Genomic DNA, 27,725 nt, shown 5'->3' on the forward strand with positions numbered 1-27,725 from the left:
CAGTGACTTTGGCACGGGTACTCCCTCCTGCCCAGCCTGGTTCCAGCACGCCAGCTGTTTCCGGGTAGTGTCAACGTCACTTTGCCTCCAATGCGTTGTCCTGTCGTGTTGCGGTCGGGTTAGCCGACTCTATGGTGCCTGCAGTTTAGGTGACTCCTATGTGGGCTGCGGGATCTGGCAATGAAGGCTGGTTCCATAGTGCCAATAGGACAAGCACCCCCTGTAGGACTGTGGGTTTTGGTAACTGCGGCCGGCTCGCGGCCTTGAACTTTTTTTTACATGGGTACCTTCTGCTACCCATCCGGGTTCCAGTACCGTCAGCTGGTTCTCGGCAGTGCCTTTGGATTAGGTACCTCCTTCTCGGTATCCAAGTTCCACCAACGTCTGCTGGTCCTTGGTAGTGCTTTCTGGCACAGGTACCTCCTGCTTAGTAACCGAGTTCCAGTACCGTCAGCTGGTCTTCGGCAGTTCCATTGGCTCTTGTACCTTCTGCTACCCATCCGGGTTCCAGTACCGTCAGCTGGTCCTCGGTAGTTCCATTTGCTCTTGTACCTTCTACTACCCATCCGGGTTCCAGTACCGTCAGCTGGTTCTCGGCAGTGACTTTGGCACGGGTACTCCCTCCTGCCCAGCCTGGTTCCAGCACGCCAGCTGTTTCCTGGTAGTGTCAACGTCACTTTGCCTCCAATGCGTTGTCCTGTCGTGTTGCGGTCGGGTTAGCCGACTCTATGGTGCCTGCAGTTTAGGTGACTCCTATGTGGGCTGCGGGATCTGGCAATGAAGGCTGGTTCCATAGTGCCAATAGGACAAGCACCCCCTGTAGGACTGTGGGTTTTGGTAACTGCGGCCAGCTTGTGGCCTTGTACTTTTTTTTACATGGGTACCTTCTGCTACCCATCCGGGTTTCAGTACCGTCAGCTGGTTCTCGGCAGTGCCTTTGGATTAGGTGCCTCCTTATTGATATCCAAGTTCCACCAACGTCTGCTGGTCCTTGGTAGTGCTTTCTGGCACAGGTACCTCCTGCTTAGTAACCGAGTTCCAGTACCGTCAGCTGGTCTTCGGCAGTTCCATTGGCTCTTGTACCTTCTGCTACCCATCCAGGTTCCAGTACCGTCAGCTGGTCCTCGGTAGTTCCTCAGCTTTCTTGTACCTTCTGCTACATTTCCATGTTCAAGCTTTTTGAAATGGTTCTTGGTAATCACTCTAGATCTCTCTGACGAGGACCCTGAAGACGAGGACCCTGAAGACCAACCCTAAGAAGACGAGGACCCCGAAGACGACGACCCTGAAGACGAGGACCCTGAAGACCACCCCGAAGAAGACGAGGACCCTGAAGACCACCCCGAAGAAGACGAGGACTCCGAAGACGAGGACCCTGAAGACGAGGACCCCGAAGACGAGGACCCCGAATACGACGACCCTGACGACGACGACCCTGAAGACCACCCCGAAGAAGACCAAGAAGATGACCCTGAAGAAGTTGACCAAGAGGACAAAGAACAAAAAGACAACCACTAAGGTACAGAAGAACAAGAGACAGAAAACCAAGAAGCAGAAGTACAAGAAGCTGCAGAACAAAAAGCGGAAGAACATTAAGCATAAGACTAAAAATCAGAGCAAAAGATAATATCTAAATTATAAGCAGAAGATGACTAAGCAGTGTATGGGGGTGAGTCCGTTCCTCCTCGTGGTGCCCCTGGAAAAGACCTGCTGCTGCAGGCCAAACTGAACGCGGACAAATCCTGTTGTAAATCTTTTGTGACGGGCAGAACGAAAGGTGTAATGTCCAACCTTTTATAGATAACAACTACAGGAATGTCTGCCACAAATAAGAATATGATGAAGAAGAAGAAGATGAAGAAGTAGAATATGAAGAATGTAAAAAAAAGAATAATACGAAGAAGGTGAAGAAGAAGAAGATGAAGAAGGTGAAGAAGAAGTGGATGAAAAAGATGCTGAGGATGATGAAGGAGAAAGTGTGGGAGAAGTAAAAAAGAAGGTGAAGAGCATGGAAGTAGTGAAACATAAATATCTGACAAAATATAAAAATACTTAACATAGTCAATATTTCCGTAACTCAGAACGTCTTAAAAAAAAATATTAATTCCTGCTATTCCATTTGATTGGTCTAAACCTCTATGCCTTTATTGTCTCCCCCACCTCCCCCAATACATTCTACATTATTCTTAGTTGTTTTCCTTCATGTAGAATTAACCTACAAGGAAAGAAAGGGTTTATTTTCATTCCGATATTTCTGTCCCATTGACTTGCATTGGTTTCCGGTATCGGAATCGGCGATATCCGATACTTTTTCGGTATCAGTCCGATCCAATCCGATCCGATATTTCCCGATATCGGAAGGTATCGCTCAACACTAGTAAAGAATAAAGATGTAAAATTTTACCAACAAAACAGATGTGCAAAATAATTTGCTTGCAATATGTCCCTGTTGAGGTAGACAATCATTTTTAAAGGCCTGCATTTTTGGGACTTTTATATTTTTAATAAACAAATATTCCACTCTCTTCAAGAAAAGGATTGCATAAGAAAGCAAAAACTCAGTACAGTCGCTTGTGACAAACAAGCATGTTGTCTCTGACTGACACTAATTTAAGATGTTCTCTTTTCTTTGCAAAAATATTGTGCTGCCTTGCTGCTGCTTTGTAGTGCTTTGTGAATGAAGAAAATAAATGTGTTATTGGTTCTCATATGCAGCAGGACACCATATCATTGCTGTATCACACTGAAACTGTTGCTGGCACCTCTGATATCTTTATCTCATTACCTCTGTATTATCTGCAGACTGCTACACTTTTATTCTTTACTGCTGCAATTGTACAACATATTAGAGTATTTGTCTAATGTTTTGGGGCTATTTCTTCCTGTCTCTATTGCTGACCTGTGATCTCTGAAGTCCTCTCACTATTCTATATGACTAACATTATGGTCGCTGCATTCATTGCATTTGCTTTTATATAGACCATAAGAGTCCCTTCCTTATTGACTGTAATATACCATGTGATGAGCTAGATGCAAGACAAGAAGAAACCTTCTCTGTCATATCTCTTCTGCAATGTCTGAAAGGTTAGTGGGCATAGTTTCATCAATTCGCGGGTGCAAAATGAATCACAAATTGTTCAAATTAGTTGGGACCTGTGAATTTCATAAAATTCTATTCAAATTCAATTGACATCAATTTGATTTCTTCAAACTTAGTGACAACACATACCATGAACTGTTGAAATGTTTGTCATTGTTTCTCTTGTTCTTTTCAGCAAACTGAGAGATTCTGGACTATATTTTTTTCCAGACTGAATTGACCAGATACCCCCATCTTTACTGGCCTGATGTTTCTAGACAATTCCAATTGCATCAGGCTATTTAGGGTGAATCTTTCGATTCTGAATGTTGTTGTAATCAGTGGTGATCTGTTCTGGATTAACAGCACATTAAATCATTATTTCTACCCTATAAAAATGATTCTCAATTCATTAGTATATGGGAACATTTTAGGCAATACTTGCAAATCCCAAGAGTTTAAAGTGTGAAAATGCAAGAATTACAGGGTAGGGCACCCACACCCTATTTTTTGCATTCCTTTTATTCATTTTTCCTAATATCCAACTGCACAGCAGAATATTAAAGTAGAGATTTCAGCTAAATTAGAAAGCATAAATATAGTTTACAGCTGGCCATACACACGCAATACCAGTCTTCCATATTATCATTCGGCCGACTTCTTCATAAACGTGCATGTCTCGCTTCAGGCTGGTTCCTCAAGTTCAAGTTTGTGGCTGTTGCATGGACCATGATTTCTGACTGACCCTGGGTCTCATGACCTGAGTTTATCAACCCCATATATATCTTTAAACGACTGTTGGGGTTAGGTGAGGAGACCCACTCTTGTATATGGACCATGAAACTCGAATGTATGAAAACAGCCTTGCATGCATGCAAATTTTTATAAGAAGATGTGAATAAGCCACTAGGAAAAATTTTGGAAATGGCTTATCTACCATGGGAGCAAAGAATTTGACATATTACAATTTCTTTTCAGAAATGTTTTTTTTTCCTCTACATTTGCTTTTAAAGAACAGCCAGCATGCACATGTGGTCACTTACTTGGCATATAGAGTAAACTGGACAGACTTGCCTCCTGGGGTCTCTATAAAAATCACTGTTAAAACTTCTATCTCTTTAGTCTCTTTTTACAATACAAGTAGCTTCACTTCCCTACATTATCTATCATTCTTTAAAAGACAGTGAAATCCAGTCCCTATTTAAGTGATCAAGTGTATTTCGATATTACAATACTTTACCAGTATTGTTGACATGGAAGTAGATAGATGCTGAAGACTGGAACAAGCTAACATTTATTTATAGGAAACTTAGGGAATGAATAGCATACAGTAAACCCATGTTTCGAATAAAGAAGTAATGGTAGGGGGTGGCTCACTCAGTGAAGTGATTCTAGCTCCCGCTGAGTCTGTCACCTCTACTGTGAGAAAGCGGGGAAATAGTTTCAGAAATATTTAGACGAGGAAGCGTGATCCGTGTAATATACCTTCCCCCCATGAGAAGCCTAGCTCTGGTCAATGCTAATGAAGGCTGCCAGGGTTAATTCCCAAAGGACATGACAGGTTAATGGGTTTTGCCAGAAAAGTTACTTGACTGCAGGCAAAATATGCATATTATCCTTTCTACACAGCAATACTTAGGGCAACACTGCACATGATTATTGTAGGCTTTCCCTGTACCAGTTACTAATGGTTTTCTGAAATTAATTAGGGGGCATGCTCTAGCTATCAGTGTGAGTATGGAAAAAAATAGATGAGAAAGACATAATGGGAAATATAAAGAAAGATTATAAAATACATATAACAAATCAAACTAAAAGTTCCTACATCCAAAATACTTCAGGTTAAGGTTTGTCTCATAACATCTATGAGATAAAGGAGGGGGGTAAGCAAAAGGAAAACAGTTCTTGCACTGCTAGACCCAGACTGTCTATGTATTCCATACATTGTACCCAACAGGGAAAATATGTGATGAATAGCTGAGGGATCCAGGAGCTGGACCTGTGTCTGATCACTGGAATTTTCTGTAATGAGAGAAGGGTTCATTTTTTCTTCATGATGCAACTTCTTTAAGATTAGGGATGAGCGGACCCATGGAAGTTCAGGTTCTTGTACCCCACCCAAACTTTATTCCAAAGTTTGGTTCGAGTACCAGAACTGTACCCGAACTTGAATCAGAACCCGAACCCCATTGAAAACAATTGAGACCTGAACTTTGGGCCTGGGTAGGAAAAAAATCTCTCTCTCTCTCCTCTCTCTCTCTGCAATGGACTTCCCCCGGCATTTAGCACTGGACACTAAATATCCGATACGAACACCAAACTTTTAAGTTTGAGTTTGCTCATCTCTATTTAAGATCCATGTAGTTACATCACACATGGAAAAATTCAGGATGAGCAAATCTTTAGAAGTTTCGAATTCGCCAGCTTCACAAAATTTTTCAAAATATTTGATTAGCAATTAATCGATTTCTGCTGACTCATAAGTGCTCTACTTTCTCTAAAAAGATGAGCATAATACTCTGAGGTCTTCGAAGACTGTATCCAACTCATTTCAAGCTCTTCAGTGAAAAAACAGCTTTAGTAGTCTCAATGACAACCACATTTATGGCTATGGGTAAATGCATCATAACTAGTGATGAGTGAGCATACTACTTACTCGAGATTTACGAGCATGCTTGGGTGTTTTCCGAGTTTCTTCGGCGTACTCGAATGTTATGCTTGAGTCACTCCGATGATTTGCCACTGTTTGACAGCTTTAATACATTTGAGGAATGACTAACAAACAGGCATTCCTCACATGTATTAAAGTTGTCAAACAGTCGCAAATTATGCACACACCGTGACTCAAACATAACATTTGAGCACGTCAAAGATACTCGGCGAGCACCCGAGCATGCTTGCCGAAAAGGTTAACAGAACAAGCTCACTCATCACTAATGGTAACCAGTCTTCATTGCGGTGCTGTAACATACTGTATAATTTATTTACTGTTTTATGACTTTCATTCACTATCTTTATTGCTAAGCTGTGACCGGTGACGTCCTCTCACAATCTTGATTCACAACAAAATGACTGCTGCATTCCCTGCCTCTGCTTTTATACAGGCTTATTTCCTATGCTATACAATGTGAAGTGATAGCTGCAAGTCCATTTTAGGCGATTTGCGCAAATTAAATCGCAGATTGTTCGAATTCACCAGATTCAACGAATTCCTAAAATTTGCATTTGCATTGAGTTGATTTGCTGATCTTTACCAGGAATACATTCTAAAGATAGTTAGCCTGCTAATTAACATTTTAAGTGTTTACATGTTAGTGCTATAAATATTGTGACTATTTGTTTTTATTGTTACAATGACATTTTTTGCAAGAAGCTAGTTACTTTTAGTAGTAATTTTGGTTGTCCTTTAAACAGATGGACTTTTTCATATGCGGATTGCGGGTGCCAGGTTGTCCTCTTTCATGCCAATGTTAAAGCTCATCTAAGAGAGCTAAAATTTAAATGTATTGAAGTTTTTAAATGTTTCCTTGAGAAGTGCAATGATTGCCGGCTGAAACTGTGGCCCTTTATCAGGACATTAAACATTGATCAATTTCTGCACAGAATTCTTTTGACCTCGTTTTGTTAAACTTTCTCCAACAAGATTGCCAGACAGCATAGACGGTGCCCAGCCAGTGCTGCTTGACATGCTGCTCCGCAGCAGTAAGTCGCTAAGGAGTGTGGAAAAGCAAGACAGACACTAATGATTTCCTCAAGTCTGTGCCAGTATAACCTTGGTCCCCAGCTTCTTCCACTGAGAGAAGGGGAGTGAGGGAAACTTGTCACTTTCTCTCAGTCTCAGAAATACAGGTTTTATTGATTAAACATCAAATGTGGATTTGTACAAGTGTGGTCACAGTAGCATAAATAACCCTTGTCCATATACGCACATAAATTAGAGTAGTAATGTAGAGCAAAACAATGCTCAGTTATTTTTGCTGTACTAGTAATGGGTAGAGGTGCTCAACATATTCATCAGACACATGAATATTATCTAATAAGAGTTTTTTTCTTCAGATTTCCATTTCAATACCAAGCAGTTTCCAAGATCTTTGTTTGCTGCCAGTGAATGAAAACACTGTTGTTTCTACCCAGAATCTAAACTTACAGAACTCAGTTCATCCCTGGTTTCATCAGAGAGGTAGAAAACTCTCCGTAAGTTAAAGAGCGACTAGCAGGGTAGATATTGGGGTCAAATTTGTGACCAATCCCTCAAGCTAAAGGGGCGCATAGGCCCCCCTCACTTCTACTGCTTGTTTTAAGTCTGTATCAGTGAGCAGCTCACTGTGTAAGGGATTGGAGAACATGGGAGTAGGCTATGGGAGAGAAGGATCAGTCTGTATGAGTGAATAGGGACCACAAGAGCAATTTCTGAGAGAGGATTGGACCGTGAAGCACCATTTATATAAGAAAGAGGGCATTCTGAGCACTCATTTTTTAGAAAATTGAATAAAGGAGAGAAGTCTGTGAGAGTGAAGTGATCATGGAAGCAACCTTTGTGAAAGGGGTGCCATGGGAATCAGTCTGTGTAGCAGAAAGGGCATGGGCAGCAGTCTGTGTAAGAGGATGGCTCGCAAAGCAGACTGTGTAAGAGGGTGGCTCGCAAAGCAGATTATGTAAGAGGGTGGTTCAGAAAGCAGACTGTGTTAGAGGGTGGTTCGGAAAGCAGACTGTGTAAGAGGATGGCTCAGAAAGCAGACTGTGTAAGAGGATGGTTCGGAAAGCAGATTGTTTAAGAGGATGGCTCAGAAAGCAGTTAGTTACTGAACAAAACCCAGTAAATAAAAGCTGATATTATATGTTTGCATTGGTTGAAAAAAGACACAGGTCCTTCAAATTCAACTTTTCTTCACCAATTATATATTATCTAAATTATACTATCTAGATTATTTATAACCCACAATGCTATTTGTTGTGAGAAAAGCATCCAGCCTTTTTTTTAACAATGTCAATGATGCCATATACATACTGTACAGTATTTAAATGTCAGTAACACTATATAATGCCGGTGCCTTTATATGTATGTATATATATGCAGTGGGTGAAATAATTATTCGATCCCTTGCTGTTTTTGTAAGTTTGCCCACTGACAAAGCCATGAACAGTCTATAATTTTAAGGGTAGGTTAATTTTAACATTGAGAGATAAAATATTCCCCCAAAAAATCAAGAAAATCACATAGTATAAATTAGATACCTTTTTTTTGCATTTTGCAGTGAGAAATAAGTATTTGATCCCTCTGGCAAACAACACTTAATACTTGGTGGCAAAACCCTTGTTGGCAAGCACAGCAGTCAGACGTTTTTTGTAGTTAATGATGAAGGTTGCGCACATATCGGGAGGAATTTGGGTCCACTCCTCTTTGCAGATCATCTTTAAATCATTAAGACTTTGAGGCTGTTGCTTGGCAACTTGGAGCTTCAACTTCTTCCATAAGTTTTCTATGGGAAGAAGGTCTAGAGACTGGCTAGGCCACTCCATGAACTTACTGTGCTTCCTTTTGAGCCACTCCTTTGTTACCTTGGCTGTATGTCTTGGGTCATTGTCTTGCTGGAAGACCCAGCCACGACCCATGCTCTTACTGAGGGAAGGAGGTTGTTGGCCAAAATCTCGCGATACATGACCCCATCAATCTTCCCTTCAGTGTGGTGCTGTCATCATGTCCCCTTTGCAGAAAAGCAGCCCCAAAGTTTAATGTTTCCCCCACCATGCTTCATGGTTGGGACGATGTTCTTAGGGTTGTACTCATCCTTCTTCTTCCTCCAAAGATGGCGAGCTGAGTTAATGCCAAAGAGCTCAATTTTTATCTCATCTGACCACAGCACCTTCTCCCAATAACTCACAGAACATTCCAAGTGTTCATTGGCAAACTTCAGACGGGCCTGTATATGTGTGTTCTTGAGCAGGGAGACCTTGCGGGCACTGCAGGATTTTAAACCTTTAAGGCGTAATGTGTTACCAATGGTTTTCTTGGTGACTGTGGTCCCAGCAGCCTGGAGATTATTAACAAGTTCCCCCCGTGTAGTTTTAGGCTGATCTCTCACCTTCCTCATGATCAAGGATACCCCACTAGGTGAGTTTTTGCATGGTGTCCCAGATCGATGTCGATTGACAGTCATTTCTTCCATTTTCTTACTATTGCACCAAGAGTTGTCTCCTTCTCACCCAGCGTCTTACTTATGGTTTTGTAGCCCATTACAGCTTTGTGCAGGTCTATGATCTTGTCCCTGACATCCATAGAAAGCTATTTGGTCTTGCCCATGTTGTAGAGTCTGAATGATTAATTGAGTTTGTGGACAGGAGTCTTTTATACAGGTGATTATGTAAGACAGCTGTCTTTAAAGCAGATAATGAGTTGATAAGGAGCGTCTAACTGGTCTGTAGGAGCCAAAACTCATAATGGTTTGTAGGAGATCAAATACTTATTTCTCACTGCAAAATGCAAATAATTTTTTCTAATTTATACAATGTGATTTTCTTGATTTTTTTGGGATATTCTATCTCTCAATGTTAAAATTAACATACCCTTAAAATTATAGACTGTTCATGTCTATGTCTTTGTCAGTAGGCAAACTTACAAAAACAGCAAGGGATGAAATACTTATTTCCCCGACTATGTATATATACATATACAGTACAGACCAAAAGTTTGGACACACCTTCTCATTTAAAGATTTTTCTGTATTTTCATGACTATGAAAATTGTACATTCACACTGAAGGCATCAAAACTATGAATTAACACATGTGGAATTATATACTTAACAAAAAAGTGTAAAACAACTGAAAATATGTCTTATATTCTAGTTTCTTCAAAGTAGCCACCTTTTGCTTTGATGACTGCTTTGCACACTCTTGGCATTCTCTTGATAAGCTTCAAGAAGTAGTCACCGGAAATGGTCTTCCAACAATATTGAAGCAGTTCCCAGAGATGCTTAGCACTTGTTGGCCCTTTTGCCTTCACTCTGCGGTTCAGCTCACCCCAAACCATCTCGATTGGGTTCAGGTCTGGTGACTGTGGAGGCCAGGTCATCTGGCATAGCACCCCATCACTCTGTGACTTGGTCAAATAGCCCTTACACAGCCTGGAGGTGTGTTTGGGGTCATTGTCCTGCTGAAAAATAAATGATGGTCCAACTAAATGCAAACCGGATCGAATAGCATGCCGCTGCAAGATGCTGTGGTAGCCATGCTGGTTCAGTATGCCTTTAATTTTGAATAAATCCCCAACAGTGTCACCAGCAAAGCTCCCCCACACCATCACACCTCCTCCATGCTTTACAGTGGGAACCAGGCATGTAGAGTCATCCGTTCACCTTTTCTGCGTCGCACAAAGACTCGATGGTTGGAACCAAAGATCTCAAATTTGGACTCATCAGACCAAAGCACATATTTCCACTGGTCTAATGTCCATTCCTTGTGTTCTTTAGCCCAAACAAGTCTCTTCTGCTTGTTGCCTGTCCTTAGCAGTGGTTTCCTAGCAGCTATTTTACAATGAAGGCCTGCTGCACAAAGTCGCCTCTTAACAGTTGTTGTAGATATGTGTCTGCTGCTAGAACTCTGTGTGACATTGACCTGGTCTCTAATCTGAGCTGCTGTTAACCTGCGATTTCTGAGGCTGGTGACTCAGATAAACTTATCCTCAGAAGCAGAGGTGACTCTTGGTCTTACTTTCCTGTGGTGGTCTTCATGTGAGCCAGTTTCTTTGTAGTGCTTAATGGTTTTTGCAACTGCATTTGGGGACACTTTCAAAGTTTGCCCAATTTTTCGTACTGATTGACCCTTTTTTCTTGCCATAATACAAATTCTAACAGTCTATTCAGTAGGACTATCAGCTGTGTATCCACCTGACTTCTGCACAACACAACTGATGGTCCCAACCCCATTTATAAGGCAAGATATCCCACTTATTAAACCTGACAGGGCACACCTGTGAAGTGAAAACCATTTCCGGTGACTACCTCTTGAAGCTCATCAAGAGAATGCCAAGAGTGTGCAAAGCAGTCATCAAAGCAAAAGGTGGCTACTTTGAAGAACCTAGAATATAAGACATATGTTCAGTTGTTTCACACTTTTTTGCTAAGTATATAATTCCACATGTGTTAATTCATAGTTTTGATGCCTTCAGTGTGAATGTACAATTTTCAAAGTCATGAAAATACAGAAAAAGCTTTAAATGAGAAGGTGTGTCCAAACTTTTGGTCTGTACTGTATATGTGTATACAATTACAATTACTAAATAGGTTTTCTCTCTTTGGTGTCATTCAGTTTTTGTTTCTTCTCATTTCAGCCCAGACTGCCATGAAGACTTCTTCCATGCATGTTTCATCTCAGCAGAATGTCGCACACACTCATGTTTGGCTCATTGCTTTTCCAGCACCCTCCCCACCATTCCACATTATCTATACAAACTATTTAGTGCTTTAATCATGCTGTAGCGTCGGCGTCCCTGCCTCCTGCTAGGCAGGGACGCTGTTCCCCTCACCTCTCCGCTCCGTGCCCGGCGTCCTCCTCCCGCTCTGCTGGCAGCGCGCGCTGCTTCCCGGCCACTGTGCTTAGGGCGCGCTCCCCCTCTCTTAAAGGGGCCGCGCGCACCGTCCTAAGGAGTCCCCGGCCAATGGCCGGAGGATCTCACCATATATAAGGCACCTCCTCCAAAATGGAGGTGCCCGAGCAATGTTGTTGCAAAGCCTTCACTCTGCTTCAGCCCTCAGGTCCCGTTACCAGTTACCTGCCAGTCACCTGCCAGATTCCTGCTTGTTGCCTGCCAGTCACCTGCCAGATTCCTGCTTGATACCTGCCTGATATCCGCTTAACTGCTTGCAAGCCTGTGGTCCGACGGTCTGCCTTCCTACACCTGTCAGTCTTTCTATGGACCAGCCTGCCCGCTCACCTGGGAGCGCTCACCTGCTACCTGCCTGCTAGCCTACCTGGAGGCTCTGCCGTCACTTGCCGTGACCACCTGCCAGTCCAGAGACTCTTACCCGCTCACCTGGGAGCGCTCACCTGCTACCTGCCTGCTAGCCTATCTGGAGGCTCTGCCGTCACTTGCCGTGACCACCTGCCAGTCCAGAGACTCTTGCCCGCTCACCTGGGAGCGCTCACCTGCTGCCTGCCTGCTAACCTACCTGGAGGCTCTGCCGTCACTTGCCGTGACCACCTGCCAGTCCTGAGACTCTTGCCCGCTCACCTGGGAGCGCTCACCTGCTACCTGCCTGCTAGCCTACCTGGAGGCTCTGCCGTCACTTGCCGTGACCACCTGACTGTCCAGAGACTCTTGCCCGCTCACCTGGGAGCGTCCACCTGCTAACTGTCTGCTAGTCTACCCAGAGACTGTCCCTGTCGCTTGCTGTGACTACCTGCCCTTCTACCCAGAGACTGTCCCTGTCACTTGCCGTGACTACCTGCCCTTCTACCCAGAGACTGTCCCTGTCACTTGCCGTGACTACCAGCCCGTCTTCCCTGGGAGCCACCCGCTTCCTTACAAGGACCGCCCCCTTGTATAGTTGCTCAGAGGTTCCGCCTCCCAGACCCGTTAAAGTTTGCTCGGGCCATGGAACCCGGTGGCACCCAAGCTCCCTCGCTCTCGGACCTATGTCATGAACTGTCCCGTCAGAGGTCCCAACAGGAGTCCATCCTGAGTCATCTGCGGAATGTCAACTCTCGCCTGGACGCTCTGACTGCTCCACCAGCAACCACCGCTAGTGTCATGACTCGCAGCCCGGCAGCGCCGCTGCCCACCAATACCATGGCATCCTGCCCCGGACCCCGGCTTTCTGCACCTCCACGCTTCGGAGGCGACCCCGCTCAAGCTCGGGGCTTCATAAACCAGTGCACCCTGCACTTTGAACTCCTGTCCCACCAGTTTATCTCCGACCGGGCCAAAGTAGCCTTCATCATGTCCCATCTCATGGGGGAGGCACTGGCATGGCTAAATCCTTTATGGGAGAGAGGAGACCCCCTGGTGTCCAACCTGCCAGCCTTTCTCACAGCTTTCCGGAAAGTCTCCGACGAACCCGGACGGAAGACCTCATCCGCATCATCTCTGCTACGCCTCCATCAAGGAAATCTCACCGTGGGCCAATATGCCATACGGTTCCGTACCCTTGCTTCGGAGCTGGCCTGGGATAACGACGCCCTGGTGTCTGTCTTTTGGGAGGGTCTGTCCGGCCGTATTAAAGATGAACTCGCCGGTCGGGACATACCTACCACTCTCGACGACTTAATAACTCTTGCCACCCGGATTGACATCCGGTTCCAGGAACGCGCCAAAGAGGTCACCCGTGAGAGGAGGTTTCCACGTCTAGCCTCTACCTTTCAGAAACCTGTCACTTCTCCCGCTACTCCCCAGGCGCACTCACCCGAGCTTATGCAGGTCGACCAGACCAAAATGGTCAAAACCCGTCAAGAGTTACGCCGTGCCTAGGGGAGTTGCTTCTACTGTGGCAGTAAGGAGCACCGGATCCGTTCCTGCCCGGAGAGGTCGGGAAACGCCTGTGTCTAGGATCGCTCAGAGAGGTCGTCCTAGACAAGAGTAAACCCTCTCCATCTCTGTTGCTGTCGGTCTCTATCATCTGCGGGGAGAACCGTTATTTTGAACTAGCCCAACTTGACTCTGGAGCTGCCGGAAATCTCATTTCTCAGTCTCTGGTAGAGAAATACCGCATTCCCACCAAACCTCTAGCTGTACCCTTATCTGTCGCTGCCGTGTATTGGGGCCTCTTACCACATCCCATCCAACTCATCACCGAATCCATAACCCTGCAGGTGGGAATGCTGCACTCTGAGAGCATGTTCTTTCATGTTCTGCCTGGACTCTCTCACGCCCTCTTACTAGGCCTATCTTGGCTTCAGAGACATGCACCCGTGCTTGATTGGCAGACCGGAGAAGTCCTTCGCTGGGGACAGGACTGCCATAAGACTTGTTTAGTTCCCGTCCATCCTGTCTGTCCTTCTCCTACTCCAGCCAATCTACCTGGTCTTCCGGCTCCTTATTGGTCATATGCGGACGTCTTTAATAAAAAGGAGGCAGAGACATTACCCCCTCATAGACCATATGACTGCCCAATTGACCTGATGCCCGTCGCTACTCCTCCCCGTGGGCGCATTTACCCTTTGTCCGCTGCTGAGACCCGATCCATGTCAGAATATATTGAGGAGAATCTGGCCCGGGGATTCATCCGGAAATCTACTTCCCCGGCGGGAGCAGGTTTCTTCTTCGTCAAAAAGAAGGACGGCTCACTCCGTCCCTGTATAGACTATAGAGGCCTTAACCAGATCACGGTGAAGAATAAATACCCCCTTCCGCTCATTCCGGAATTAATTGACCGTCTGAGGGGGGCTAGAATCTTCACCAAGCTGGACCTCCGTGGGGCGTATAACCTGGCCCGTATCCGTCAGGGGGATGAATGGAAGACGGCATTCAACACCCGGGACGGCCACTATGAATACCTGGTAATGCCTTTCGGTCTCTGTAATGCTCCCGCCGTCTTTCAAGAGTTGGTCAATGACATCTTCCGGGAACTTCTCTACTCCTGCGTAGTGGTGTACCTGGACGACATCTTGGTCTTCTCTCCGGATCTCCCCACACACCGGAGGGATGTTCGTCAGGTTCTGCTCAGGCTCAGGCAGAACCACCTCTATGCTAAATATGAGAAGTGCCTCTTTGAGCAGACCTCGCTTCCGTTTTTGGGCTACATAATTTCTCAGACCGGCCTACGAATGGATCCTGAGAAACTGTCTGCCATCGAGAAGTGGCCTCGACCAGAGGGGTTGAAGGCTATTCAGCGGTTCCTGGGCTTCGCCAACTACTACCGCCTCTTCATACCGCACTTCTCTTCCCGGACTGCCCCAATCTCTGCGCTCACCCGTAAGGGCACTAATCCCAGAGAATGGCCGCCCGAAGCTGAGGAAGCCTTTCCTTCCTTAAAACAGGCTTTCTCTTCCGCCCCGGTGCTGCATCGCCCGGACGGCAACAAACAATTCTTCCTGGAAGTTGACGCCTCCTCCTCTGGAGCCGGAGCGGTACTTACCCAAAAATCATCTTCCGGGAGAATGGTAACTTGCGGCTTCTTCTCCAAACTCTTCTCCTCTTCCGAGCGCAACTATTCTATAGGAGACCGAGAGTTATTGGCCATTAAGCTGGCATTGGAGGAGTGGCGTTACCTGCTCGAGGGGGCTCTTCACCCGGTAATAATTTACACGGACCACAAAAACTTGGCTTACCTCCAGAGTGCCCAGAGACTTAACCCCCGCCAAGCCCGGTGGTCCTTGTTTTTTGCTCGCTTTGATTTTGTTCTTCATTTTCGCCCGGCTGACAAAAACATCAAAGCTGACGCCTTGTCCCGATCCTTCCTGGTGTCTGATCTTGAGGAGGAACCTAAACACATCATCGATCCCGCCAGAGTAATGCAGGTGGCCCCCGTGAGTCTAAATCGTCTCCCTCCCGGAAAGATGTTCGTATTGATACCTGATCGGGAGAAGATCCTACACTGGGGTCACTCGTCTAAGCTTGCTGGCCATGCCGGTCAGAAAAAGACCCTCCAGCTTATCACCCGGCACTACTGGTGGCCTACCCTGCACAAGGACGTAATAGACTTTGTTTCTGCCTGTGTGTCCTGCGCCCGCAACAAGGTTCCGAGACACCTGCCAGCCGGTCGCCTCCTTCCTCTTCCAGTACCTGCTGCCCCCTGGCAGCATATAGCTATGGACTTCATAACAGATCTCCCTGTCTCTGCCGGTTGTACGGTCTTTTGGGTGGTCGCTGACCGCTTTTCCAAAATGGCTCATTTCATTCCCCTGCCAGGCCTCCCGTCTGCACCGGAGCTGGCTAAACACTTTATCCGCCACATCTTCCGTCTCCATGGCCTGCCCCTCCACATCGTGTCGGATCGTGGGGTTCAGTTCACCTCACGCTTCTGGAGAGCCACATGTAAGCTGCTAGACATCACCCTGGACTTCTCCTCCGCTTACCACCCACAGTCCAATGGTCAAGTGGAGCGGATCAATCAGATCCTGGCCAGTTACCTCCGGTACTTCGTTAATGCCCACCATTCAGACTGGGTGGATCTCCTACCATGGGCCGAATCCTCTTACAATAATCACGAGAGCGAATCTTCCTCCAAATCCCCGTTTTTTGTAGTCTTCGGTCAGCATCCTCGGATCCCATTTCCCGTCTCCACCTCGGTGGACAATCCGGCTGCGGAATCTCTCGTTAGCAAATTTTCCTCCATTTGGGAGAGTACCCGATCCGCACTCCTTCAGTCATCCGAGCGGATGAAAAAACACGCTGACAAAAACCGCCTGGATCCTCCACAATTCTGTCCTGGAGATAAAGTCTGGCTCTCGTCCAAGTATGTCCGGCTCAAGATTCCTTCCTACAAGTTAGGGCCTCGGTTCATCGGCCCACTAGAAGTTATCAAACAAATCAACCCAGTGGCCTATAAATTGAAACTCCCGGCCAACTTGCGGATCCCTAACTCCTTCCATGTATCTCTCCTCAAACCCGTGGTTCTTAACTCTTTTTCCAAGTCTACAGGTACGCCTCCTGCTCCGGTTTCCGCTGAAAACGAGTTTGAGGTAGAGAACATTCTGGCCGCCAAAAGGGTAAGAGGAAAAACCTTTTTTCTGGTAGATTGGAAGGGGTTTGGTCCTGAGGAGAGAACGTGGGAGCCCCGGGAGAACATCCATGCCCCTCTCATCCTTGATAAATTTCTGTCTGGCCTAAAAAAGGGGGGGCCTAAAGGGGGGGGTACTGTAGCGTCAGCGTCCCTGCCTCCTGCTAGGCAGGGACGCTGTTCCTCTCACCTCTCCGCTCCGTGCCCGGCGTCCTCCTCCCGCTCTGCTGGCAGCGCATGCTGCTTCCCGGCCACTGTGCTTAGGGCGCGCGCTCCCCCTCTCTTAAAGGGGCCGCGTGCGCCATCCTAAGGAGTCCCCGGCCAATGGCCGGAGGATCTCACCATATATAAGGCACCTCCTCCAAAATGGAGGTGCCCGAGCAATGTTGTTGCAAAGCCTTCACTCTGCTTCAGCCCTCAGGTCCCGTTACCAGTAACCTGCCAGTCACCTGCCAGATTCCTGCTTGTTGCCTGCCAGTCACCTGCCAGATTCCTGCTTGATACCTGCCTGATATCCGCTTACCTGCTTGCAAGCCTGCGGTCCGACGGTCTGCCTTCCTACACCTGTCAGTCTGTCTATGGACCAGCCTGCCCGCTCACCTGGGAGCGCTCACCTGCTACTTGCCTGCTAGTCTACCTGGAGACTCTGCCGTCACTTGCTGTGACCACCTGCCAGTCCAGAGACTCTTACCCACTCACCTGGGAGCGCTCACCTACTGCCTGCCTGCTAGCCTACCTGGAGGCTCTGCCGTCACTTGCCGTGACCACCTGCCAGTCCAGAGACTCTTGCCCGCTCACCTGGGAGCGCTCACCTGCTGCCTGCCTGCTAGCCTACCTGGAGGCTCTGCCGTCACTTGCCGTGACCACCTGCCAGTCCTGAGACTCTTGCCCGCTCACCTGGGAGCGCTCACCTGCTACCTGCCTGCTAGCCTACCTGGAGGCTCTGCCGTCACTTGCCGTGACCACCTGCCTGTCCAGAGACTCTTGCCCACTCACCTGGGAGCGCTCACCTGCTACCTGCCTGCTAGCCTACCTGGAGGCTCTGCCGTCACTTGCCGTGACCACCTGCCAGTCCAGAGACTCTTGCCCGCTCACCTGGGAGCGCTCACCTGCTGCCTGCCTGCTAGCCTACCTGAAGGCTCTGCCGTCACTTGCCGTGACCACCTGCCTGTCCAGAGACTCTTGCCCGCTCACCTGGGAGCGTCCACCTGCTACCTGTCTGCTTGTCTACCCAGAGACTGTCCCTGTCGCTTGCTGTGACTACCTGCCCTTCTACCCAGAGACTGTCCCTGTCACTTGCCGTGACTACCTGCCCTTCTACCCAGAGACTGTCCCTGTCACTTGCCGTGACTACCAGCCCATCTTCCCTGGGAGCCACCTGCTTCCTTACAAGGACCGCCCCCTTGTATAGTTGCTCAGAGGTTCCGCCTCCCAGACCCGTTACACATGCAAAGTGCCCCACGCAGTAATATTGACCCTCTGGTGACCGACACAGTGATAGTATCTCCTTTTTGTATCTCTCACAGTAACGTTTCCACTCAACAGTTGTAGTGCACCTTTTGTGCCTCCACAGTAAAAGTGTTTTTAAACAGTAAAAGTTCTCCCTATGTACACCTATTTCATAAAAGTTCTCCTTCTGTGACTCTACATGGTAATGATAATGTTTTTTTGTTCCCCTTAACAATAATAATAAGGTCCTTTGTGCCCCACAAAGTAATTTTCCCCTTTTGTGTCCCCCACATGAAAATATTGTCCCTACCTATTTATATCCCTTACTTATGCCCCCACACAAGAATAACAGTATTTCCACACAGCAATGGCCCTATTTGCACCCCCACTTAATATATTAGTGCCTTTACAAAGTAATGTCTTCCATTTGTCCCCCAACAAAGGAGTAACAGCACCCCTATTCAGTAATGTCCCCATTTGTACCCCCACACAAGAAAAATAAAGTCCCTACACAGTAGTGTTTCCATTTATGTCCCACATTAGAATAATAGTGTCCCCTTACTATAATGTCTCCCATTTGTGCCCCTACACAAGAATACTTATGCTCCCATACTGTAATGCCCTCATTTTGTGCCCCCCCTCATGCACGCACAAACTTACCCCACTTTGTTCAATCATGAAGAGCAGTGGTCTTCTCTTCCATCTCCCTCCTGTCCAATTCTCGGAGCAGTGAAGTGACATCATTGTGATGCCCAATGTCCTTGGAGAGCACCCCTCATATCTCGCAGGCTGGGGGCCTAAAGCAGCCAGTAGTTTGCCAAATTAAGAGTCAATTAAGACAAATAACCATTGGTTCCAGCTATTTACTCATCCTGAGGACTAGTTTAATCCAACAAATTTTGTTGTTACAGTAACAGTTTTCCCAATATAAATTTTGTTTAATAAAATATCTAAAAAACTCTTTCTTTAATATGCTAAATGAAAGAAAGACTCTGGCAAGTATCCAAAATATATTATTTTATGTATGTATTTTATGTAAAGGAAATGAACAATGGCAATATATCTACTTCCCTGGCACAAGGCAGACATTGCATTCGAGACAAGAACACCTTTGATCTTTAGAGTTTAATTTCTAGGATTTCAATGGCCATTCTTCAGCTACAGTCATCAGTTTTACATCTTAAAACTCCCAAACATACAACAGTGGAGGTGCCTTGAAGTTAGTTTTACTGGATGAATACTCATCTGGATATTGAATGCTGGGTGTTATTATAGTGGATAATGTACACAGGACTCCGCAGCCTCCTCTAGTGGTGGCTGCAGGCAGCCACATGATGTCTTTAAAAAGGGGTATGATAGTTCAGATAATATTTAACCCCTATAAACCAGATAGTTGATGTACTCAGCGGGGACATAGTCTTATGTCTGGGGATGGTAATTTATTTATTTTAAAAGAGGTTACGAGTAAGAAGTGTTACTTTGAAACGCGTCAACCAGGACCTTGAATCTTTCTTTGGAACTTTTTCCTCAGATGATTTATGACATTTGATGATGTGGATTTTATTAGTAATGTTTTTATTGATGGAAAAAAACTTTATATTTTATCTGAAGTGCTGATCAACCTCTTTTTGTGGACTGAATTTATTTATTTTACTCACTTATATGGCGTCATCATATTCCTCAGCACTTTACAGACATTATCATCTCTGTCCCCTATTGGGTCTCACAATCTAAATTCCCTATCAGTATATCTTTGGAGCATGGTAGAAAACCGGAGTACACCTATGCAAACATGAGGAGAACATACAAACTCCTTGCAGATGCTGTCCCTGGTGGGATTTGAACCCAGGACCCCAGCGCTGCAAGACTGCAGTGCTAACCACGTTCCAGGCTATGATAATATGTTGGGACTGGAGTAACCCTTGAAGATATATTAAAGAGTTTGTTTGGTTAAATCAAGTCATCACTTATTCCTGGGATAGGTGATAACTTGTTGGTTGATGAGGGTCCACCTGCTAGGACAGCACTGATGGGCAGAATGGGGAACTTTTATCACCACTAGAATAAAGCAGTTAGAATATCTTATAAATTGGTGGGGTTCTGACCTCTGGGACCCCAATCAGTTACCAGGATATGGCACTGTCATCCCTATTAGAATGGTGGAACTGTGATATGCATGCATGACCACTCCATTAATATCTGTGGGACTGCTGTACTTGCCTTTCTCCAGCAGTCCCAGAAGGATTTCAACCTACCAGAATACCCCGTTACTGCTAAAAGTTCTAACATGAACCGGATCCGATATTGCTGCAGGAACCTATGTGTCCTTTACAAGCTTTTCCTTCCGTGAAACTCCATAATTGGCATTTATTTTATAACTATCTTGAAACAGCCATTTGTCTGGTTTGCATGAATCAGCAAGAACACAAGTATCTTTTTCATCTGAAGGGGAAACACCAGAACCTAGTAATTACAGAGAGGCCATGGAGAGATAGAAGGACTGCTGCATAGGAAAAGTATCATATCAAGTACGGGAAATATAACATTACATTATATGAGGCATAAGTAGATTCTGGCTCCAATATTTAATAAATCTTTACACACTCATATTTCAAATTGTTGTGATGACAGACATACATAATATCTAATCTCCAGCCAGCATTCCCCGAGAATGACATGCGCTATGCAGAAAGTGTTAATAGTAGCATGAGCCGCCATGTGGAAGAGCGGGTGTTTATCCTGTGCACTGAAGTGAAGTCAGGGTGCAGAGTGAGCGCTGCCCCTGCTCAGTTTATATGGAAATGTCAAGATACATATTGCAGCTACAGACTGGAGCAATTAATGACCACTCATGGAAAATTCTTTCTCCTTCTCTGACAAGCCAGGGGCTCCCACTTCCCCGTCTTACTAGATGTTTCTGGCAGTGAGTCTGCATGAAGGGCACTGACGATACTTCCTCCACCTTCACACATCCTCGCTGAGCGCTTGCCTGTCTCTGTGAATTAGGCTTACACTGCACAGGGGACACGAGGGCCTTATTAGCCGGACCTGTTAAAAGAGCACAACCTGGAGCAGTTGCTTACCATATGCACAACTGCACTATGAGCTGAAAGATTAAAAGCCTTGGCAGTGGGAGAGCAGCCAACATATAAAATATAGAAAGCGTTTGTGCACATCCTGATGTCGGCAGGACGGAGGCTCCTCACAGACAGGAGCTGGGCCTGGAAACCACTTTCTGCAGACCACTTTCTTCATGTTATGGGGAAAGGCGTGTGAAAGAATGAAAACCTGGCAAATCAAAAGCTGATGTTTAGACTAGAATAGTGCAGTTTTTCATGTTTTTTTCATCCTTAGGGATCATTCACACATCTGAATTTTCCACATACTAGAAAAATGGACCAATTATTCAAAGCAGAGTTTGATCAGTGTGGGGTCCAAGTGTCATCCTTTTTTCTCAAACGTGGAAAAATTAAGAGACTTTCTACACCTTCTCCTTCACTCTGTGAAAATGTCATCTTAGTGCGGTCAAGGATCTATTGACTTGTGTTGCTGATTTTGATCGTTCCCTCGGATCAAAATTGGCATGTCTCCAAGATTTTCCGCACTCCTCTCAGTCTCAGTGAAAAATTACGGACATGTGACTGGCCCCATAGACTATCACAAGTTCAAAACCCGAAAAGCACTCATACATGAAAATCAGCAATCAGAATGAGCCCTTAGTCATAAGGAGATCCAATGAAGAGAGTAAATGATCCACTTGGTTTTGTCTAAAACAAAAAACTAATATCAAAATAGAATAGCCTTTGTGTCCCATCTACAGTCTTCAACTGCTGCTTTCTCCCCCCTACCACCTCTCTATACTTTAATGCCCAATGTAAACCAGATTGGCTTCTGCCTATAAGCACTACACAAATGCATCAGAGTCAGAGATGATTTTCCATTGCAAGGTTATAATTAATATAGACTACAATCATCTGAACTTTTTGCATAGCTCCCAACCGTCCCTAGTTCAGTGGGACTGTTTGGGACTTCAGCTCACTTCTCTCCCCTCCCAGTTTCTTCTTCACTCTGTAGCTCCTCCTCCTGGGGGGAAGCATCTCATTGCACACACTTATATTAATTACATGAATAATTCTCTACTTTTTTTCTGGTCTCCCCAGGACTTGAACACACAACCTCTTGCATTGCAGGCTGCAGCTAAACTTATGAGCCACAGGCTTCAGTGATCAGAGTAGGATAATTTGGTAATATTGAGCTGTAGTGCAGACTCTGACATCACAGGTAGATTATACAGATACATAGAGGTACAGCTGTACATAGAAGTGTATTTCTATATTCCTGTGTTCTACAGATGAAGAAAAACTCAGATTTTTTTCTTCCTATAAAGTAAGTAAAAATACTGAAATACAATTACAATAATGTCATTTTTAATGTGCTTTTTTAAAAAAATAATAAATATCACAAATCAGCAAATAACAGATATTTTAGGTGTCCCTGTATTCGTAACAATGTGCACAATGCATTGATCAGAGTATTTACAGTGATCGGTAAATGGTGTAAAAAATGGCGTAATTGATTTTTTTTCCTCCATTAAACCCATAAAAAATGCAATAAAAATGTAAGGCTGTGTTCACATGTAGCATAAATGCTGCGTTTTTTTCTACTGCTTGTTTTCTGCAGGTGTCCAAACCACACGACACAATAACAATTTTCTCTGATTATTGTGTGTTTGCTGTTTTCTTTATGCCTTTTCCTCCTTATTTGAAGCTTATTTGGTACAGATGTGAAATTGGGTTTTTAATTTGGTTTTTATAAATACACCAGCATTTTTTTTACATGCATTTTTTTTCAAGTTCTACATAGAAACCTATAGCGAAAAAAAGCACCAAACCGCACAGTACAACAGCGTCTTCAGACGCACTGAGGATTGGCGTTTTCATGAAATCACATCCACGTTACTTGGACATTTAGGTCGTATTCACATTCTACATAAATGCTGTATTTATTCTGCTGCTTTTTTGACACAGAAATTCTGCAGTGTTTAATTGTCCAAGCAAAGTGGATGTGACTTCAGAAAAACTGAACCCACTATGTGTCTAAAGATGCTGCTGAACTGTGCGGTTTTGGTGGTTATTTTTCTCTAGAGACAATGTATGTTAAAAATGTTGTTGCATTTTTAAGCACAGAATCAAAGCTTTTTTGTACTATAAAAAACACATTAAAAATGAGGCTTCACATTCTGCACCAAAAAAAGCATCAAATAAGGGGGAAAAGGAATTAAAAGTGTTTTTTTGTTGTATACATTTGGTGTTAGCAACTTGCTCTATATTTGGCTGAGCGCTCCTCTCAACCATCTAAGATTGTTATTAATGAGAGTTGGATCATACCTGAGTTTAAATTTGTAGACCTTGGTCCATGAGAAGTCTAAATTTGATAGAGTAAGCTCTCATCTGCAGGGTATGCCTTGTCATAGCAGACAAATTGTTTGGGAGTAACTAAGTTATAGTTGCGTGCATTTTTATTTCAGTTTTTTTCCATTCATTTAAATTGGTAAAAAATACTGCAAAAAAGCTGAAAGAGTAGACCTGTAACATATTTGAAAAAACACTTTAATTGTTCAATTGCGCTAGACAGAAATAAGCAACATGTGCATGGGATTTCAGAAATCTCATTCTCTTTGCCTGTATTGTAAAATGGTACAGTTTTTCCACTCAAAAAACACACGGAAAAACTGCTGCAAAAAGGTATGCAAAAATGCTACGTGTGAAAAAGCCCTTAGTGCAATTAGTGTGTAGATGAACTTGTTATGTATATGACGCACCCCTGGGCCTTCGTTGCGCGGCATCGCGTGCACGGGAGCTTACCCGGAGCCGGATCTGTTGAGGGTTGTAGTCTCGTGGCGGTGACCCGGTCCGTGCCCAGGGAGTCAAACTGAGCGGCGATGTATTAGCGGTAGATGTTGGACGACTACGCCACCCGTTGAATGCAGCGAAGGAGCTGCTGCTGCAGGGCAGACCGCTGAGGCCGGTGGTAGGATTGTGCAGCGTGATAGTATCACCCCCAACGGGAGGGGTATGGCCTCAGGGCAGCCGACGTGGATGATGGGGGTAGCAGGAATCACTCAGAGACGATGCGTTGTAATTCAGGGTCTTTACTGGTGATAAAGATAGACCCTCCCGGAGTACTGGCTAGCGATCTGGGCCTGGTCAGTCCTTGAGCAGATGGGATCTCCCCTGGCCAGGTGGAGTTGTAGGCCTCCCAAACTGACTGTACTCTTCTGGCTACCTTGCTAGAGGCGGGTATAAGTAGCCCACGTCCCTGAGTGTACCGTGTGGTGCTCACCCGTATGGCCGGTGACTCGGGGCCTTCTAGTGGCGTCCGCTCCACGACGGCGGTGCTGGTCCCATGCGTGTGACCGTGCCTTCGGGTTTCTTGGCCAGAGGACCTGAAATCCCCTGCCTGACGGATTCTGCTGCTGGGTAGGAGTTAGTCCCCACAGCCTCGGACTCCGGGTCCGGTAAGAAATCTTCTCAGTCAGGGCGAGCTCTGCAGCTGCCAGCCCCTGACTCCTTGTAACACTGCTCCCACAGAGCTCCTGTTGTTTCTTTCTATGCTGCTTCTCTTCTCTACTTCTGGCATGGCCCAGGAGCTGGGCCCAGCCGGAGCCACAGCTCCCTGTCAGCCCTCCTGGCTCAACTCTCCCTCTGAACTCTCTCACCCTGCCTCAGCCCCAGGTTTATCTAGGGGAAGTTCTTCCCCTCCCACGACTGGGCAGGAGGTGTGGCATGCATAGGATTCCTGACCAAGAGACCTCCCACCTGCTCTCAGACATAACATTGCTGTTACTGTGGAAACCAGACTCCTGGGGTGCCACATTCCCCCCTAGTGAAATTTAGTACTCCGGGACTAAACATATTTTAGAAAAACATAACAAGATATAACAATAACAATACAATAAAGAAACACATAAAGGTGGTCACGGCATGTCCGTAACCGGGTGCAGTCTTTGAAGAAAGCAAGGTGTCCATTTCACCAAAACAGGGAGACGTAACCAGGTAGGGGTCTGTCTTGCCCCGAGTCCTTAACAGTCTTTAGTCCATTCCTGGGTTACGCTCCAACCAATTGTACAAGGATTCCCGGTAAATCCACCAAGGACTTCTAAAAATAACTAGAAGCACATAATTATTTACAAGTAACAGACAGGTGACCACAAATAAAACAATTTAAACACTTCAAATCCTCCAACGTGCGGGTAACTGGCCTCTAGTGGCCCTAGTGGACCTACGGAGTTGACTGTCTGGCCCTGAACTACAGGGTGTAGGAGCTGTCAAGGGTAAACTGGGCAGCTGTCTACGGGCTCTTTAGCTCACTAGGGGTACGGCAGGCTCACTATGAGCAGAGGGTTGATCCTCCTGTTCAGCTTGTGTGGAGTCTGCTGCCTCCTGGACCGGCTGCTCTTCCAGCTCTACCTGTTGCTCCGTAGGCACTTGGGATGCTGGTTGGAGGAACGTGAGGACGGGTACCACAACTGCACCATTGACTTGAGTCCAGGATCGAGGGAAGTCTCCGAGCACAGTACTAACCATATCTTCCCTTTCCTCTACGGGTCGAGGGTCTTCTTGCTCTCCTTCTGGGTTCCGTAGCTGTTCGGGACACTTCTTCAGGTGATCCCGGGATACAATGGCTGTGGTTTCCCCTCCGTCTTTACTGATGGTACAAACCTTTGGGTTGTCGTGGCTTGAGGGCAGTACGGTGTACGGGTCCTTCTCCCACTGGTCGTCCAACTTGTGGAGCCGTCTCTTCCTCTTCAAGACCTGCTCTCCGGGTACCAGGGGAACAGCGGGAGCATACTGGTTGTAATTTTTCTCTTGTCTTTCCCTAGCGAGACAGAGACTTCGCTCCACGCTCTCCTGTACTTTCCGGTACTGCTGCTGCCTCTCTGTGTCCCAGTCTGCTTCCGGTGAAGTGTCCTCGGGTGTCAGGACTCCCATCTCCAGGTCAACAGGTAGCTTACCAGGCCTTGCCCTCATTAGGTAAGCCGGGGTACAGTTGGTGGAACCTACAGGGATGTAGTTATATAGGTCCACCAGGTCGGGCAGCTTCTCAGGCCACAGACTGCGTTCTTCCAGGGGCAACGTTTTCAGAAGATCCATTACCACCTGGTTCATTTTCTCACAAAGTCCATTAGTTTGCGGATGATGGGGTGTCGTCCTTATCTTCCGGCAGCCATACAGATTGCAGAATTCCTGGAAGACCTCCGCTTCAAAGGCAGGTCCCTGGTCCGTCAGCACTTGGTCCGGGTACCCGTGTGGACGGCAGAAGTGCTGCTGGAAGGCTCTAGCTGCTGTTTGAGCTGTTAAGTCCTTAACGGGGACGACAACCAAGAACTGGGAGTAATGATCCACAATGGTTAACGCGTAGACGTAGCCACTCCTGCTTGGGGTCAGTTTTACATGATCCAAGGCTACCAGTTCCAACGGCTGCTTGGTGACGATGGACTGAAGGGGGGTCTTCTGGCTGGCACGGTCCTTCCTTCTTAGGTTGCACGGGCCACAGTCTCTGCACCACCTCTCGATGGTTCCCCTCATGCCTACCCAGTGGAACCGCCCGCGCAGCAGGAACTCCAGCTTCTTCCATCCGAAGTGTCCAGCCCCGTCGTGGTATGCCTCCATCACCATGGCTGCGTCTCTTCGTGGCACCACTACTTGCCAGATTAGTTCATGCGTCCGGGAGTTAACCATTCTGCGGCACAACTTCCCCTTGTAAAGGAACAGTCGACTCTTTTCAGCCCACAGTTGTTTGGCTTCCTCCGGAGCGTCTGGGTCAAGGCGAGCCTCTGGCCGAGTCAGCATCTCCTTCACCAGTCGGACGGCAGGGTCACTGTCTTGCGTTTCCTCCCAGTTGTAGTGAGGCAAGGGGTTAAACGTAGCGGCTTGCTTACTCCTTACCCGATGGGAATACTGGATAGTCCCATGACGGTGGAACGCGGGCAGTTCGAGTTCTTCCAATCCCTCTGGATCTTCTCCTACGTCCGGTAGGTTTGGCATCCTGGACAGGGCGTCCGCGTTGGTATTGGAGCGTCCTGCCCGGTATTTGATTGTGAACTCGTAGTTGGACAGACGGGCCATCCATCTCTGCTCTAGGGCACCGAGTCTTGCCGTGTCCAGGTGTGTCAACGGGTTGTTATCCGTGTACACGGTGAACCGAGAAGAAGCGAGGTAGTGCTTAAAGCGTTCGGTGACTGCCCACACCACTGCCAGGAACTCTAGCTTAAATGAGCTGTAATTCTCAGGGTTTCTTTCGGTGGGTCGCAGTTTTCGACTGGCGTAAGCGATTACTCGTTCTTTCCCCTGCTGGATCTGGGACAGTACGGCTCCTAGCCCGATGTTACTTGCGTCGGTGTAGAGGATAAAGGGCTGGCTGTAATCAGGGTACGCCAGGATTTCATCCCCCGTGAGGGCCATCTTCAGCTGGCGGAAGGACTCTTCTTCTAACTTCTCCCATTTGAAGGGCAGCTTCTGGTTCTTGGCCTTCCAGGACTGG

The sequence above is a fragment of the Phyllobates terribilis genome, unplaced genomic scaffold, assembly GCF_046119375.1.
Source record: "Phyllobates terribilis strain yellow unplaced genomic scaffold, ASM4611937v1 Scaffold_7__3_contigs__length_470593459, whole genome shotgun sequence".
Classification (NCBI taxonomy): domain Eukaryota; kingdom Metazoa; phylum Chordata; class Amphibia; order Anura; family Dendrobatidae; genus Phyllobates; species Phyllobates terribilis.